Raw genomic sequence first — 14,440 nt, forward strand, 5'->3', positions numbered from 1 at the left:
AGAAATAGAGAATATTTGCTGGAAACCTATGAAGTTCTGGAGCGCGAAGTGGCTGCACTTGGCTTGGTCATAAGTAAGGAAAAAACAACATTTGTGATCAACATCAGAAACAAAACAAGGAGAAAATACGTTGGGCATTATTTATTTATTTCATTTCATTACCACTACAGAGTAACCCACCGCCTTGAAATGTAAGGTGGGTCATATGCTTCTGAATCTAATAGCAAAGACTTCTCATTGTTACAGTCTTATTGGTATACAGTTGTTAACAATTGTTAAAATGGTTCCATATAATTTTTGTTACTACATAGATGATGAGAATATAATTTATACAATGCAAATGTCAAAGAAAAATAAAAAAAATAAAATGTAACACAATGAGCGTGGTTAAGAATAGTTTGTAATATATAGAGGGAAGTTCAAATGGCTCTGAGCACTATGGGACTTAACATCTGAGGTCATCAGTCCCCTAGAACTTAGAACTACTTAAACCTAACTAACCTAAGGACACCGCACACATCCATGCCCGAGGCAGGATTCGAACCTGCGACCGTAGCGCCGACCGATGTGGCCGTGCAGTTCTAAGCGCGTCAGTTTGGAACCGCGTGACCGCTACGGTCGCAGGTTCGAATCCTGCCTCGGGCATGGATGTGTGTGATGTCCTTAGGTTAGTTAGGTTTAAGTAGTTCTAAGTTCTAGGGGACTGATGACCTCAGTAGTTAAGTCCCATAGTGCTCAGAGCCATTTGAACCATTTGCGACCGTAGCAGTCGCGCGGTTCCGGACTGACCGCCTAGAACCGCTAGGCCACCGCGGCCGGCTATAGAGGGAAGTGATATGCTGTATTTGGATGAGTACTGCTCTAAGTCGCATGTTGGCTAGTAATGGCCTATTTCCATCTATTTCATATGAGAAGGTCTCGGTACAACCTCGAGCTATTCTCATCTGAAATGGTTCGTGCTAATGTATGTTCACATAGATTATACAGATTAAATGCTGACTGAGCACTTCATACAGGGAATACGTGAATTTAGCTTATGTTCTGCATATTATTAAAAAAAGCATTAGCAACTGTATACTAATAAGATAGTAACAATGAGATGTCTTTGCTGTTAGATTCAGAAACATCCAACCCACCTTACATTTCAAGGCGGTGGTTTATTCTCTACTGTCAATAAAACAAATAAATAAATGTTTGTAACTTGTTAGTTGAAATAGAATACAGTTCATTGCTACTTGAATACATTATACCTTAAATAACTACCGGCCGGTGTGGCCGAGCAGTTCTAGGCGCTTCAGTCCGGAACCGCGCGACTGCTACGGTCACAAGTTCGAATCCTGCCTCGGGCATGGGTGTGTGTGATGTCCTTAGGTTAGTTAGGTTCTAAGTTCTAGGGGACTGATGACCTCAGATGTTAAGTCCCATAGCGCTCAGAGCCATTTGAACTATTTTTGTTGCTTGAGATGAGGATTCAAAGTGATTTACATCTCACAAATTAAAGGAAACGTTTAAATTTTTTATGTTCATTATTACGCATTAAATTACTGTTCCATAACCGACATAAGCAATTTACTTGTGTTTTCGCTGTGTTATTACAGCAAGCTTTGATGCTCTTTGGACGTGGGTGCTAATGCGCGAGAATGTATGGCCCTAACGTGAAAGGTATCTGTCCCATAAATTCAAACACATTTTTGACAGGCAAATAGCTTCAGTAGACGTGTTATGGATGAATCGAGTGGCCGCCGGAACTGCCGCTGTTATTGTTTCTCCGATAGTCTTTTGCGTATGAAGCGCACGATATCATGACAAACGAGTCGCACACTTCAACAAAACCTGAAAGTTGAGGCTGGGGATGGAGATTATTTGTAAGTAGTAACTCAGTGTGAACAGCTATTTCGCGTTTTATTGTGATGGCGTCGCTGCCTTGCCACGTACAAGTGATTTGTGAGTTCGATGTGGGGCAGAATGTGCACGTGAACGTGTGACGGGAGAGGTTGTAAATCAAGAGCGGTAGCGTGATGTCATCCGATAATTCTGTCGTTGCGAAGTTTCGTGCAGTATCGGGATTTTTACTAGCAATTGCAGTACGTTATATCGCAGGATAAAGACGTCGGCACGGTGGACAACTTTCCTGTTCCACACACGAAGTTTGCTGGCAAAGTATTTATGTTACAGTAGTACGTTATTCATTGCTGCTGGGACCAACACATTTCACAAAAGCAAGCAAGAAATATCCTCTCTGTCTTTGAAAGCCTCGTTTGTATTTTCCCGTTTCTCCACAACAAAGTTCCACTTCGTTTCCATTTAATCATCAGTGTGACTGTTCTATTACTACACTGGTGTAGAAAACTTAAGGATACAAGTAGGTTTCGCGTAATGTGGCAGTCCCAAGTGAAACAGCTCGACGGAACTTTGAGCATCATCCGAAGGACTGCTAGAGTATAGTGCAGAAGGTAACTGAAAGAAATGCGCAATAACACGATCATAAATGACACTTTTATTCAAAGATAACAATTACACCGAAGTCAACGCGATTTATGATGGTCCTCTGGAGATTACAAACGACGGCGGGACATGTTTCGTCACCACGGACGGCGATGCGCCCATTCTGGCAAAGATGATGATGATGATGATGATGATGTTTGGTTTGTGGGGCGCTCAACTGCGCGGTTATCAGCGCCCGTACAAATTCCCAACTTTTGCTCAGCCCAATCTCGCCACTTCGTGAATGAGGATGAAATGATGAGGACAACACAAAAACTCAGTCATCTCGAGGCAGGTGAAAATCCCTGACACCGCCGGGAGTCGACCCCGGGACCCCGTGCTCGGGAAGCGAGAACGCAACCGCGAAACAACGAGCTGCGGACTGCTGGCAAAGAGGCTGGTAAGAAGTTGACTTATCCATCGTCACGGATGACCACTGCTGGATGGTCGTTTTGTGGGATTTAAGTCGGAGGAAAGGGCAGGTCAGTCCATTCACCGAATATCCTCTTGTTCCAAAAGCCACCTACACAGTACGATTCGGTCACGGATTGTCATCCACAAAAATGAAGTCGAGGGCGAATGCACCTCTGAAAAGACTCACGCGGGAAAGGAGCACAGTATCAAAATAACATTGACTGGTGAGTGTATCGTCTTCAAAGATTTGGAAATTGGAACGTCCATGCAACACTATACTTTCTCACACCGTAACACCTGGACCATCAAAACTGTCACGTTCCACGATAACTTTTGAAGACATTTCTGGTGGAGAAAACCAGCGTCTAGCTATTATACTGTAAAATGGATTAAAAACAATCTTGATCGCAATAAAATATTTACTTGCAATGGTAACCGGTTTCAGTCAGAATGTGACCATCTTCAAACTATTTATACCATGATGGCGGATGGTAGCAGTGAAAGGCGTTCCTGGAGCCACAACACCTGCTCTGTACACCCCACCGCCTACCATCAAGATACAAGCACTCTGTCTTCAGGCCACAAGCGGCCATCGGAACCATTCGACCGCCGTGTCATCCTCACTGAGGATGCGGATAGGAGGGGCGTGTGGTCAGCACACCGCTCTCCCGATCGTTACGATGGTTTTCTTTGACCGGAGCCGCTACTACTCGGTCGAGTAGCTCCTCAATTGGCATCACGAGGCTGATTGCACCCCGAAAAATGGCAACAGCGCATGGCGGCCCGGATGGCCACCCATGTAAATGCCGGCCACGCCCGACAGCGCTTAACTTCGGTGATCTGACGGGAACCGGTGTATCCACTGCGGCAAGGCCGTTGCCTAACATCAAGATACAGGGTGACAATTGTCAACTATTCTGCATGACCTGCTGAAATGTCGGAACATCGATGCGGTCGTCGACAGTCTGGATGGCTGTTTTCAGCTCATCAATGGTTTTGGGGTTATTGCCGTAACCTTGTCTTTAATATAGCCCCATAACAATTCGAAGCATGTGTTCAGATCCGGAAACCATCGAGGCCCGTGCCAGTGGCCTCTGGGTATCCCAGAGTCAGAATGCTGTCGCCAGAGTGCTCCTCCAGGACATCAACTCATACTCCGGTGAGGTCGAGCTCCAGCTTGCATGAACTACATCTTCCCGACACCACGGTCACTTTGGAAAATAGGGTGAAATCATCTTCCAGAATTTTCACGTGCCGTTCTTTAGTCACCGTGCCATCAAGGATTGTCACAACCATCATTCAGGGACTGGACACTGCACACCACGCAGTCACTGAACCTCAGTCCCCCTAATGCGCCAGTTTTGCTTATTCACAAACACACACAAATGAAAGTGGGCTTCGTCGCTAAACCAAACCACACTTGCTCATAATAGTTCCCATCATAGCCCGCGGCCAACCAAGCAGCAGACGGCTGCAGTGGCCGAGCGGTTCTAGGCGCTTCAGTCCGGAACCGCGCTGCTGTTACGGTCGCAGGCTCGAATCCTGCCTCGGGCATGGATGTGTGTGATGTCCTTAGGTTAGTTAGGTTTAAGTAGTTCTAACTCTAGGGGACTGATGACCTCAGATGTTAAGTCCCATAGTGCTCTGAGCCATTTGAACCAACCGTGCAGGAGTTATGAGGATTTTATTTCATATACTGCCGCGCGGTATTTGCCGAGTGGTCTTGGGCGCTGCAGTCATGGACTGTGCGGCTGGTCCCGGCGGAGGTTCGAGTCCTCACTCGGGCATGGGTGTGTGTGTGTGTGTGTTTGTCCTTAGGATAATTTACGTTAAGTAGGTTAAGTAGTGTGTAAGCTTAGGGACTGATGACCTTTGCAGTTAAGTCCAATAAGATTTCACACACATTTGAACACACATTTTTTTTTGTAGTTCAATAATTGTCACTCTGTGTAATTGGTCTGAAGATGGCCATATACCAACAGAACCAATTACCATTCCAAATAAATGTTTTGTTGCAATCAAGATTTCTTTTAGCCTGTTCTTAACGTTAGACAATGTTCACAGGCGCATTACGTGCTCGTCCTCTCATCATATGCGGGTGCGTAATGCACCAAAAAAAGTATATGTGCATGAGTAGGACTAAAAAATAATGTGTTCATTAACATCTGCGCCACCTCGCTCGGTCGTAATATCCAGGGAAGCATCATAAATCGCAGTGACTTCATGATAATCAATGTGTGTGTGTGAAATCTTACGGGACTTAACTGCTAAGGTCATCAGTCCCTAAGCTTACACACTACTTAACCTAAATTATCCTAAGGACAAACACACACACCCATGCCCGAGGGAGGACTCGATCCTCCGCCGGGATCAGCCGCACAGTCCATGACTGCAACGCCTCAGACCGCTCGGCTAATCCCGCGCGGCGATAATCAATGTGAATAAAGTGTAATTTCTTTTCGTTTCATTGCGTATTTCTTTCAGTTATGTTCCGTACTATGCTCTAACAGTGCTGTTGTAGTATACCAGTGTATGAGAAGTATCTATGCCTCCCTGCATCGGTTGAAGTGTAGAGTCCATTATCCAATTTGAGCCTTGACACGAACACAGTGCGTTGGCTTATTGGGTGTACACGAATCAATGAAGTATATGAGAGATTCTTTTCGCAGAAGAACGCTGTTGCATAGTCATGCTGAATTCTCCGTTCTTTAGGGCAATCTAATACCGATTATAAGCAACTCGGTGTACAGGGAATCGAAAATTATTTATTTACCTTGTTATTATTCCTTATTGACTAATTTATGTTACTATCCCTCCTACTCCTACCAATTTCAATAACGGGGAAAGCACATATAACACAGGAAGCCCTGCTGCATCGATATTGGCATCGAAGACTGATCCTCTGCCCCTCAAACAGGTGCCTTGGTCATTTGGCCAGAGCGGCTTTCGTTGAAGGGCATTAACCCAATAGCCACAAAAGGCGGCCGTAAACATTTCTTCCTTCGATTTCTCAGAAAATATACCGTTTGTGGACTCCATAGACACTGAGGTGACAAAACTCATGGGATACCTCCTAATATCGTGTCGGACTTCCTATTTCATGGTGTAGTGCAGCAGCTCGAAGTGTCATTGACTCAACAGGTCGCTGGAAGTTCCCTGAAGAAATACTGCGCCAAGCTGCCTATACAGCCGTCCGTGCTCAGATTGACCTCTCCATTATATCGCATAAATATTTGATAGCATTCATGTCGGGTGATCTCGGTGACCAAATCATTCTCTCAAATTGTCCAGAATGTTCTTCAAAACAGTTGCGAACAACTGTGGCCGAATGACATGGCCCATTTTCATAAAAAAACAGCTTCTTTGTTTGGGAACAGGTAGTCCATGAAGACTGCAAATGGTCTCCAGGTAGCCAAACATAGCCATTTACTGTCAATGATCGGTTCAATTGGGCCAAAAGACCCAGGGCATGCCTTCTAAACACAGCCCACATTACTATGGAGCCAGCACCAGCTTGCACAGTGCCTTGTTGAGAAATTGGGGCCATGACTTCGTGGGTAGTGCTCCACACTCCAACCCTACCATCAGCTCTTATAAGCTGAAATTGGGACTCATCTGACCAGGTCACGGTTTTCCAGTCGTCTAGGGTCCAACCGATACGGTCACAAGACCATGAGAAGCGCTGCGCGCGATAACGTGATGTTAGCAAAGGCACTCGCGTCGGTCGTCTGCTGCAGTTGCGCATTAACGTCAAATTTCGCCACACTTTCCTAACAGATACGTTCGTCGTACGATCCGTGTAGATTTCTGAGGTTATGTGAAGATAGTAACTGTTCTCGACAGAACAGATACCATTTATGACCGTGCAGCTTCTCTAGAATAAATGATAATTAATTGAAACCCTCAGTCGCGCTATTCGTCTGTGTGGTCGGTGACTCAGATGGATAGAGCGCCTCCCATGTAAGCAGGAGATCCCGGGTTCGAGTCCCGATCGGGGCACACATATTCAGCTGTCCCCATCGAGGTATATCAACAACACCTGTCGGCAGTTGAGGGTTTCAATTAATTTTCGTTTATTCTAGAGAAGCTGCAAGGTCATCAATGGTATCTGTTCTTTCGAGAACAGTTACTATCTTCATATATATAGTTAAAGGCTACCCAGCCACTGACCTTCGTCTGTGCGAATGCGCACAGGTTGCCCGAACTCTTACGGGAATCGTCACCTTAGTGTGCGCGAGTAATGAGCGGATGGGCAAATATCTATTAGGTACATTACGTTTGTAGATTGTGGATAGTTGGGAATGTGGGTCTCACGGGAAGCGTGCAAGGGATAAGTCCCTGCAGTCGCGTTATTCATCTGTGTCCTTGGTGGGTCAGATGGATAGAGCGTCTTCCATATAAGCAGGAGATCCTGGGTTCGGGGTCCCGGTCGAAGCACACATTTTCAGTTGTCTCGATCGAGGTACGAGGCGCACTCAAGATCTAAGGCCTCTGATTTTTTTTTCCGGACTGGAAAGAGATAGAAACATGCGCATTGTTTTAAAATGAGGCCGCGTTCATTGTCAATACGTCCCAGAGATGGCAGCACCGTACGGCAGATGGAATTTTACCGCCAGCGGCCAGAATGAGAACTGTTTTAAATACTTAAAATGACGACGTTTTCCTTACTTGAACAGTGTGCAATCATTCGTTTTCTGAATTTGCGTGGTGTGAAACCAATTGAAACTCATCGACAGTCGAAGGAGACATGTGGTGATGGAGTTATGGATGTGTCGAAAGTGCGTTCGTGGGAGTGACAGTTTAATGAAGGCAGAACATCGTGTGACAACAAACCGAAACAACCTCGGGCTCGCACAAGCCGGTCTGACGACATGATCGAGAAAGTGGAGAGAATTGTTTTGGGGGATCGCCGAATGACTGTTGAACAGATCGCCTCCAGAGTTGGCATTTCTGTGGGTTCTGTGCACACAATCCTGCATGACGACCTGAAAATGCGAAAAGTGTCATCCAGGTGGGTGCCACGAATGCTGACAGACGACCTCACGGCTGCCCGTGTGGCACGTTGCCAAGCAATGTTGACGCGCAACGACAGCACGAATGGGACTTTCTTTTCGTCGGTTGTGACAATGGATGAGACGTGGATGCCATTTTCAATCCAGAAACACAGCGCCAGTCAGCTCAATGGAAGCACACAGATTCATCGCCACCAAAAAAATTTCGGATAACCGCCAGTGCTGAAAGAATGATGGTGTCCATGTTCTGGGACAGCGAGGGCGTAATCCTTACCCATTGCGTTCCAAAGGGCACTAAGGTAACAGGTGCATCCTACGAAAATGTTTTGTAGGACAAATTCCTTCCTGCACTGCAACAAAAACGTCCGGGAAGGGCTGCGCGTGTGCTGTTTCACCGAGACAACGCACCCGCACATCGAGCTAACGTTACGCAACAGTTTCTTCGTGATAACAACTTTGAAGTGATTGCTCATGCTCCCTACTCACCTGACCTGTCTCCTAGTGACTTTTGGCTTTTTCCAACAGTGAAAGAAACTCTCCATGGCCGCACATTCACCAGCCGTGCTGCTATTGCCTCAGCGATTTTCCAGTGGTCAAAACAGACTCCTAAAGAAGCCTTCGCCGCTGCCATGGAATCATGGCGCCAGCGTTGTGAAAAATGTGTACGTCTGCAGGGCCATTACGTCGAGAAGTAACGCCAGTTTCATCGATTTCGGGTGAGTTGTTAATTAGAAAAAAAATCGGAGGCCTTAGAACTTGAATGCACCTCGTATATCAACAACACCTGTCGGCAGCTGACGGTTTCAGTTATCATTTATTTCCGAGGTTGTTTAATGCACTGTTGCTTGTCTCTTAGTGCTGACAGCTCTACGCAAACGCCGCTGTTCTCGGTCGTTAAGTGAGGGCCGTTGGCCACAGAGTTGTCCGTGGTGAGAGGTAATGCCTTAAACGTGGTATTCTCGGAACACTTGACACTGTGGATCTCGGAATTCCTAATGATTTCCGATCTGAAGAGTCCCCTGCATCTTGCTGCAACTACTGTCCCGCGTTCAAAGTCCGTTAATTTCCGTCCCGTGGCCATAATCACGTCGGAAGCCTTCTCACATGAATCACCTGAGTACAAATGAGAACTCCGCCATTAAACTGCCCTTTTATACCTTGCGCACGCGATACTACCGCCATCTGTATGAGGGCGTATCGCTACCTCCCTGACTTCTGTCGCCTTTGTACACCGGTGAGGGAGATCAATTTTCAAGTATCCATCGATCCTGTCAGTTTTGAGATGATGAACGTTAGCGGTAGTTTTCTCAAAAACGGGGAAGCAGGGAAGCAGTCAAAGTATCTTAGACCTTCATTTTAGATGCCACAGACCTGCTAATATGAAGTCCGTGCCTGAGGGCTTCTCCACGTGAGACTCAAAACTGTAGAGGAAGTGCAGGTGGCGGTGACACCAGACAGAAATATAGAGGGGCAGAGGGGGAGACGGAGTGCAGCGGTGGCGGAGAGCGGGTAAGGCGGCGGGCTTTCAGAGTCCTTCAGCGCAGGTGGGCGGGCGCTGATCCGCTGCTCGCCGGATTACGGCCGGCCGGCCGGCTTAAGGCGGCTGACTCCTTCCCCCACTCCGGCGCTGACCCGCCGAGGGTCGCCGGCCGCGCCGTGCGCTCAGGCGGTACGCCGTATTTCTGCCTGCAGCTCGGGCACGGCCGGCGACCGGTGCTTTCCGCGCCGTTTACGATATGAGGGCACAGGTTCACTGCCTCCCACAGCATCGCCATTCCACCTCCAAGAGGTTATTAGGTACGACGGCGACGTAAATTCCGCAATTCGTATTACTGGGAGACATTCCTAGACGGCTTATTACGTCACTAACTTCGCTCAGTTAGTTGTCTAGACATCATACTTTTTTTTATCTCTTTCTGTGTCGAAGTAATCTTTTCACCTCTTAATGTGTAGCACATCCAACATCCCTAACAACCTACTTACATCTAATTTTTGAAGATATGGGCAGTCCAGTATTAATCAGAATTTAAGTGTTACGGCATAAAGTCAAGCCCCGGCACGCTGGTCGGGAACGACAGGGAAGAGAAGGCTGTGAGAAGAAGTCAGCCAATTGCATGCTGACCGGATCTCCCTCCAGGACGACAATGCAACAGCAGCGGCCCCTATGTGGGGAGGACATAAGTGCCGCGACTGACTGGTGATGGCCATCCTCTGTTATGCCAGTCCCGCCTGGATATCTGTCCCCCCCCCCCCCCAAATTATATAAGTCCCTCCAGATCCTTGAGCGCCTTGCACTCCGCCTGGCCTTCCGTATATGCCTCCCGTCCCCCAAGCGGATCTTCTATGACCTCATTCCTTTCTCCCATCTGCTCCTATTCCTCAAACATCTCTGCATCCTCTACACCTCCCGCCGCCTTGATCCCTCTCACCCCCTGGTTGCTCCTCTCCTCTCCCTTCCCTGCCCCCTGCCACGTGTCCCCCCTACCCTCCATCTCTACACCCTTTATCTCTACACCCTTCATCTCCTTTCCCAAGGTGGCTTCCATCAACTCCCCCTCCCGGATGATGCCCTCTCTCCCTCTATTTAGCCCTCCTATCAACTCTGATCCTCACACCCCCTCCTTTCCTCTGTCCTTTCCCTGGGTTCCCTCTTCCCCCCCCCCCCCCTTCCATCCTGTTTTCTCCCCATCTACCCTCTCCCTACCTCCCTTCTCTCCCCCCCCCCCAGAGTCCTTTTGTTTTCCCCTCCTCTGCCTTTCCCGTCGCATCTGCCCATCCCCCCCCCCCCTTCTTATCAATCTTCGTCCTCCATCAGCTCCTTTCCCCCCTTACCCCCCCCCCCTTCGTTTTTCCTCTCCTTCCCCCCTTTTTTATTTTCCCATCATCTGTCCAGGTTTCCCCCACTTGCCCTCGGCTGTGGTATGTCATATTTGCCAACTTTTTAGTGCAGTGTTCAAGTGAATGTTCAGTGTTGTTCATCTTTCCAAAGTGTTGCGAAATCATGCTGTCACTGGGCGTGAATTTTATATCTCTTGCGAACAGAAACCAGACTGTCTCCGTGTTTTTTGTAATTGCCTGTCCATTATTTGAACTTTCTGCTTCATATGTATTTTATTAGCATCATCATCCCTTTGTTTCTATGTTTTAAGTTCCACCCTTTTTCTCCGCCATATTACCGTTTAAGTCTCCGATATTATTGCCTGTTTTTAGTGTTTATTATCTTCATCTTTTTAAAACAAATTCTGTAGGCTGAAGGGCGGCATACTAAGCTGCAGCCAGCCTGCCCCCTTCGGGGGGAATCGAAACTCAATAAAGAAAAAAAAAAGGTCCCAAGTTCGAGTCTCGGTCAGGCACACAGTTTTAATCTGCCAGGAAGTTTCATATCAGCGAACACTCCGCTGCAGAGTGAAAATCTCAAGCCGGTGAGAGTGGCTGAGCGGTTCTAGGCGCTTCAGTCTGAAACCGCGTGACCGCTACGGTCGCAGGTTCGAATCCTGCCTTGGGCATGGATGTTTGTGATGTCCTTAGGTTAGTTAGGTTTAAGTAGTTCTAAGTTCTAGGGGACTGATGACCTCAGAAGTTGAGTCCCATAGTGCTCAGAGCCATTTGAACCATTATTTAAAATCTCATTCTGGATTAAGTATTCTAATTTTTTATTTAATAAAACTAATTAATACGACTTGTTTGAGTGTTTGTCTAGCGAATCGAGTACGCGGGCTGCCCAGACACTCCAAAAAGAGTTCTGGAACACTTGATATTTAATACGGAGGAAGGGGTAGATAACATTTCAAAAATGGCTCAAATGGTTCTAAACACTATGGGACTTAACATCTGAGGTCATCAGTCCCCTAGAACTTAGAACTACTCAAACCTAACTAACCTAAGGACATCACACACATCCATGCCCGAGGCAGGGTGTCCTTAGGTTAGTTAGATTTAAGTAGTTCTCACACATCCATGCCCAAGGCAGGATTCGAACCTGCGACCGCAGCAGCAGCGCAGTTCCGGACTGAAGCGCCTAGAACCGCTCGGCCACAGCGGCCGGCGATAACATCTCATCGGAATTCCTAAAATCATCGGGGATACTGGCAAGCAAACGATTATTCAAGTGTTTGCTGCATAGAATGTATGAGACTAGCGAAATACTGTCAGACTTTCATCGACACTGTCCTGAAGATAACAAAAGTCTAATAGATGCGAGAACTATCGCACAGTCAATTTAACCAGTTCACACAACCTAGCTGCTGACAAGAGTGGTATACAGAACAATGGAAAATAAAATTAAAGATTGTTAGATGACTATCAGTTTGGCTTTAGGAAACAGAGAGGCAGTTCTGACATTGCGATTGATAATGGAAGGAGGACTTAAGAAAAATCGAGCCATCTTGACAGTATTTGTCTGGCTAGAAAACGTGTTCGACAGCGTAAAACTGTGCAAGATGTTCGAAATTCTGAGAAAAATATGGATAAGCTACAGGGTAACACCAAGAACAAAGTGCTCGTATTAAAAAGGGATGCAAGACAGGGATGTAGTATCCTCCGCTATATCCTGCAGAACTGAAATGTAAAATTCGTACCTTCTGTTATGGTCACCAGAACGGAAATCCTGTAGTAACAGGCGTCGTTTCAGAACGCGACACACTGTTGTGTGAGGAATTCGTAGTTCGTGGCCTGCCCATCTTTTGGACTTCTGAGGGCTCCGTGTGAACGAATGTTTGATACGCTCGAAATTTTCATCATACGTACCTACCAAACCAATGCTCTTCCCTTAGCATACGCAACCACCTTCCAAGAACTCTGTATGCCAATCATAAATATGGGTGTGCAGAGACGGCTCCTTGGTGAATTGACGGCCGAATGCAAGTTGCACTTGAACAATGGATTGACTTCGCACGTTTTCCAACATACAGAATGTGTTCTCTTGTGGTGTAGTGGCCTTGTTGCTACAAACAAATAACTATGAAGCTGTGTCAAAACTTTGAAACTTCCCCTATCCAGCGACATGCGCAATGTGTTTCTATCATTTATGTTGGTCTGTAATAAACAACCTAAATCTATTGTTTCTTTTTTAATCTATCAGCAGAGAAAAATCAAGATTAGTAATGTACGCTATATCATGCTTATACGAATAAAGTGCTATGATACGTGTGTATACAAAATAAATTATCGAGGCAGTACGATAAATATTTTGAGTAAATTATGCTCGTTAAGCAACTTTGATTTTTACAGTCCGGACTTAGGGTAATTTTTTTTTCACTTTTAATTCTGCACTCCAAGCCTATTCAGATTCGGCCTATTATAGAGACCCGATTCGTTGGGGTTCCCATTTAGAAATAAATCCAAATGGTTTACCAGTTCCGGTATTTAGTCAACGGTCAAAGATAGCCTCCCGAGGAACTTCGTCCAAACTGGGGGATTAAAAATAATTTTTGGGTCAATGACATTTGTTTTCCAAGCAGAAATTAAAATCCTGTGTATACGTTTTCTGTATGTACGTGGTGTATGTGCGTGTATTATACTACAAGGAGTTACTGTTCCAGACAAAAATTAAAATTTTGTGTGTGTGTGTGTGTGTGTGTGTGTGTGTGTGTGTGTGTGTGTGTGCGCTACTATAAGCAGTCATTTATTGTTATGTGTTAACTGGAGGTAACTCTGGCGCTATGTTGTCTAATGAGTCCTGATAACAGACGACTTCAAGAAGTACTAATTCAGTATCTGGTTCTTCGAAACTACTTGATAAATATTAACTCTTCTCTGTTCCGTTTTAGTTATCTCCATGGAATACTAAATTAAACTGCGTTTTCGATCATATGCATGGCTTTCAGAATGCTGTTGTCGATCAAATATGTCACTTGCCATAGAAGTTCAATGTTTACATTACGTAACCACTACAGTTGATCAGTGATTATTTTTTCTCCTTTTTATGTTTAATTACAACTGGATTCTTTTTCGAAAGTGATGACCTTTTCATCCCTTTACTAGTTTTACTTCTGATTCTACATTAGTAGTTGTAAATATCATACGCATTAAGTGCACCGTGCTTTCTTGCCATCGAACAGTTCCTTCAAAGACGAGAGGCATACCTTTGTGATGATGTAGCCCCACTGACGCTGCAGTAAAATCTGTGACTGCCGCTACAGCAAAATGGACGATCTTGAAATGGAGTACGATCAAAGTTTTATCTCAATATCAGCAGATTACAGTTCGCGTGATGGAGTTCACCGATTGGAGTGCACCGTTCGACGGTTTGCGACTGGTTGAAAGCCTCAACAACAGTTAATAGGGTCAACAGTTCACGCCCATTCCAAGCTTATTTTATCAGAGCATGCACATTTATTTTATTTCACAACCAACACGTAAAATGGGGAAATGCTCCATACTATCGGTGAGATTCCGTCTAACTTCAATAGATTGCTTAAAATTTAAGCCCTCCTTAATATAGACCTGAAATATCTCAGTTCGCTACTCTTTATAATTTAATTATCACAGTTAACTGTTCTTATCAAGCGTTCTTACTTTTTAAGATCTAC

The 14,440-nt window shown here is 45.8% G+C and overlaps 1 pseudogene; it reads right to left on the reverse strand.

The window, feature by feature from the left end:
* Positions 1-3,661: 3,661 nt before the first annotated feature.
* LOC126458958 (5S ribosomal RNA) lies at positions 3,662-3,779 on the reverse strand (annotated as a pseudogene).
* Positions 3,780-14,440: the final 10,661 nt, after the last annotated feature.

Source organism: Schistocerca serialis, chromosome 2 (genome assembly GCF_023864345.2).
Source record: "Schistocerca serialis cubense isolate TAMUIC-IGC-003099 chromosome 2, iqSchSeri2.2, whole genome shotgun sequence".
In the NCBI taxonomy this organism is placed as follows: domain Eukaryota; kingdom Metazoa; phylum Arthropoda; class Insecta; order Orthoptera; family Acrididae; genus Schistocerca; species Schistocerca serialis.